Raw genomic sequence first — 4914 nt, forward strand, 5'->3', positions numbered from 1 at the left:
CTTGAACAGGTCATATGACCGGGCGGGATTGCTACAGCGGGGTCAAAGGTCAGTGCTGTGGCATTCCCTCGATTTCAGAATACTCCGCCCGTTCCTAATATTACATCCCTTTACAATATATGTGTGTTTGAGCAGAGTTTTGTAGGCACAGTAACTTATGTTAAAGATTTAAATATTTACCCTTTCCACTTTGTCCTGATGGTAATTTTCCTAATTATTCTATTCAGGTTTATTTGGAGCAATTGAGTTTGAATTCAGTGTTCCTGTCCCATGCCTGACCCCAGTTATTTTTGCCAGGGATAAGGATGCAGGTATCCTGCTCACTGTTCACAATATCGTCAAACTTCATTTCATCCACACGTTTTGAAGTAGTCAATCATTAATATCCAGCAGGAAGAAAAGCTGGGATCACAGCACTAATCCCTGGAGAATCCCACTATAAATGTTACTTTAGTCTCCTGAAAAAACACCCTCTTGCTTGTTCTCTGCAGTTGTTATTTTTAAATTTGTTAGTGTGATTTTTGTTGTTTCCATGAATTGCTGCAATTTGTTCCTGATGGGGCCTGCTGTAATTTCTTTAATCCTATCTGTCTATTCCTCTTTGCTGGTTCCTTCTTCCAGTGACAGTTATTCTTTTACCTCTTAATCTTTCTTTATGATTCATTTTCACATTGCTATCATCTTGTTCTGTCTTGTGTTGCGGGCGTATTCCTTTGGCCTGTTCAATTCTTTCTTGTTTGGACCTCTGGTATTTATAACTCCATGAGTAACAATGTCCAAGAACAACTATAATGTGAGATTAATTATGTTTACATGAAATGACTATGGTTGATCAGAAACAATACTGGAAGAAATCTGTATCATGTTATTTTTAAAATATGTGAGTAGCCGCACATTAAGGCTATTGCACCAAAAGGCATCACTAACCTCTACATCTTATGATTTAAGTATATTTGGATTCAAAAAGACACTGTTTCAATAGAATATTCTCTGACTTCAAGGACATCATAATGTGCTCCAAGGCCAGTGACGTAGGGTGAACTGTAGTCACTTTTGTAACGCAACATTACACAACCTCAACTTACATTATATAAAAACAAATGACTGCGGATGCTGGAATCTGAAACAAAAGAGAAAATGCTGGAAAATCTCAGCAGGTCTGGCAGCATCTGTAAGGAGAGAAAAGAGCTGATGTTTCAAGTCCAGATGACCCTTTGTCAAAGTTGGTCATCTGGACTTGAAACGGCAGCTTTTTTCTCCTTACAGATGCTACCAGACCTGCTGAGATTTTCCAGCGTTTTCTGTCTTGGTATCAATATACATTTTAGGATTCCACACTATTCAGTTTTATTCAGTTTCTGTTTTATTCAGAATCTGTCTTATTCAGACAACTCCCACCTGCCTAAACTTCCCCAGCTTTGATTTTATTGAATAATGGAGTGGGCTCAAAGGGCTGAGTGCCCAATGCTGCTGCTAATTTGTATGTTCATATTCTCAATAGCGTGACTGGTTTTGATGATCACAGACCTCAATTTCCCATGCTCTGCTCCCTCTACTTGGAGATCATCCCCATTTACCTCCCTTTCACCTGCTCCTCCCCCGATCTACTCTGACTCACTAACTCCCTATAATTTTGCTTGTTGGGAACACTGTTCCTGGTTGGCTACCTATTCTCAAAAGTTTTCACATTTCACAGAGTTAACCTTTTCAATAATAATAATCCATTAAGAAAATCTCCAATCACCCTTCCTCCCCGTGGTGGGACTGTAAAGTTAGTTTTGGATCTCTCAGCAACTTAGCTAAGGAATTACGCTGCTAACACCAATTCTCTTCTTGCTTCAGAAGTTACTATACATTTTCCTATATAACTATAAACATAAAATGAAAGTATATAAAAATGATAACAGTATATGTGACTTTAAAATGAAGACAGAATTATGTTTGTGTACTCTGGTCTAATAGGCCCAAGCATGGTGGGACAGTGGTTAGCACTGCTACCTCAGTTCCAGGGACCTGGGTTTGATTCCCGGCTCGGGTCATTGTCTGTGTGGAGTTTGCACATTCTTCCCGTGTCTGCGTGGGTTTCCTCTGGGTGCTCCGGTTTCCTCCCACAGTCCAAAGAAGTGCAGGTTAGGTTGATTGGCCATGCTAAATTGCCCCTTAGTGTCCTGGGATGCATAGGTTGGAGAGTTTAGTGGGGTAAATACGTGAGGTTATAGGGATAGGGCCTGGGTGGGATTGTTGTTGATGCAGACTGGATGGGCCAAATGGCCTCTTTCTGCATTGCAGAGATTCTATGATCACTCACTTCCTTTTCTGAAGATGTGGGTGAACAAGGCTAGGCTGTCCATTCCTAGGTTCACCAGGCAGGCAGTGCTGCACATTTTTCTTAAATCACTGTGGTTCTTCTGGTCCTAAACTGATGTCTAATAGGGAATTACATGAGCAACAATAAAGGAATGGTGATACATATTCAACTCAGGATAGCCATGACTTGGGCGGAGATTAAAGTGACCAAGTTACCATGATATTGTTGTTCTTTCCCTTCTTGGTGGTATAGTGTGTGTGTAGGTGAGACCTTATTGAAATAACCCTTGTGTATTGTTTTAATACATGCTGTTGATGATACAGATCCACAACCACAGTTAAGGATGGAGGTGATTACAGGTGATTCCTGATCAAGTGGATTCCTCTGCACGGTATGGCATCAAATGTCTTGTTGTTGCAGTTGCAAACATTCATACAAGTGGTGAACAGACTACTACATACCTGATGAATCTTTGAAATAGTGCGGAGCTTTAAGGGCAGGTGCAGGGAGTGACCTGTGAATCACCAGCTCTGCTCTTGTAGCCCAAATGTAAATATGGTTAATCTGTTGCAGCTTCTCGTTAATGCTGACAGCGAAGGTGTTGATGTTGCAAACTCAGCAATGGTGGTAAAGTTTGCAGGTGTGAAGTTGAGATGGCTGGAACTTCTCATTTTGAAGACAGTCATTACCGAGCTTGCGTATTGTCATCTGCTTGTCAGCCCCAGTCTGAACACTGGTGGCACCCTGATGTAAGCTGCTGAGTTGCTTCATTGTCAGGACTAAGGGATAGGGCTGTAGTTATCCTATCTTTCTGATTCTTTTTGCAATTACCTCTCTGCTGATATACTTCACCCCCTATACCATCACTCCTTGTACTCTGTGGGCTTTTGCCAAAATATTTTGGAACCATAACAGCCGGAATTGTCCGTCTGTCCACCAGCCCACTGCTGCTGCCAGCAAAAATTGAGAATCTGGCACTCAGGCAAATGTCCATTCAGTGCAATGGGATCGCTGAATCCCAGCCCTAGGCAAGGCCGGAGAATCCCAGCCGCAGGCGAGGTCGGAGAATCCCAGCCGTGGGGCGAGGTCGGAGAATCCCAGCCGCAGGGCGAGGTCGGAGAATCCCAGCCCTGAGTGAGGTCAGAGAATCCCAGCACCAGGGCAAGGTCGGAGAATCCCAGCCGCGGGGCAAGGTCGGAGAATCCCAGCCGCAGGGCGAGGTCGGAGAATCCCAGCCCCGAGCGAGGTCGGAGAATCCCAGCACCAGGGCAAGGTCGGAGAATCCCAGCCACAGGGCGAGGTCGGAGAATCCGGCCCATTGTATTTCTCTTGTTAGCTACAAGCTTCACAATACATCCATAGTTTGATGAGGTGTATTTCCATTTCCCGAATCCATGCTGACTCTACTTTGACAAGTGTTCAGTCAACAGATTCACTGACGTTGTTAAAATCAATGTTTGTACAACTGATAAACCTACTGGTCTACTGTTTCAAACTTTATTTCTTAGCTACTTTCCTATCCTGTAAAGAGTTGCCCAAATGGAATAAACACTAAGAGAGTTGAAGATTGAAAAATATTCAGAATGCTTGCAGGTCATCAGACTGATGGTTCCCTACATCTTGTGATCCTTAGTAATGTGGATGTGAGGGATACAATTTGATGTCCAGTGTTGCTAGCGCACAAATGATGGAATATATGGCCATATTGGGAGCTGTGATCTCTGGCTTCTGACTGCTGAGGTTACGCTGACTTTGTCTCACTAGGAACAGGAACTTTGGCAATTTAATTTTTAATTCTGGAGTTGTCTTTTACAGTAAGTGTACAATGCAAGAAACTGTCTTAAAAATGGACTGCATTTCTCACAAACAGAAAAAAATTAAAGCTTAAAGTCATTACCATTAAATAAAAATGAACTTCTCAGACAATTAGCACTTAGCGTGCCTGATATATTCGGTGGTCATTAACTCACATTTATTCAAGTAATCTAATTGTGAAACATGTGAATTTCTGGTGATGTAATTAGAATTACAGCGCTTTTTTTACAATGTAATTGTGAACCAATGGAAGGCACTCGAGTCTGTTTGCCATTCCATTTTTGACCGTTAATCTTGATCAAGGGCGCACAAGTCTTCATTCTCCTGCAGGAAACAGAATTGGAATAAATGAATTATAGATAATTGTGACCAATTTTATGGAAGTATATTTCCTCCGAGGAGCCCAGCCTACCCCTGGAACTGAAGGTGAGCTTCACATGATTTCTTTTACCCAAATAAATCTTAGTCATTCATAGATTGCACTGCCATTTACAATTCTGTAATTTACCAAAGACTCAGTTATAAAAAGGTACAATTCTGAACTATAGTTAGTTTTGTCAGTTTTCTCTGAGTAAATATATGTCTAACACGTGTCCTCAGCTCAAACCCAAGGCCAGGATTTTCTGACCAATCACCGAACTCCGACTGACGTGGAACATTGTTACTTCTGTCTATTTTAGGTCTTGAATCTTAATGTCCCATACTCAATGGCTTCCATTCAATCAGTAAATCAGTTTAAAAACCTCAATAAATTTCTCCTCCACAACAACAACTTGTAGTTATATCACACT

This window comes from Carcharhinus amblyrhynchos, chromosome 11 (genome assembly GCF_965287045.1).
Source record: "Carcharhinus amblyrhynchos chromosome 11, sCarAmb.v2.hapA, whole genome shotgun sequence".
Lineage (NCBI taxonomy): Eukaryota > Metazoa > Chordata > Chondrichthyes > Carcharhiniformes > Carcharhinidae > Carcharhinus > Carcharhinus amblyrhynchos.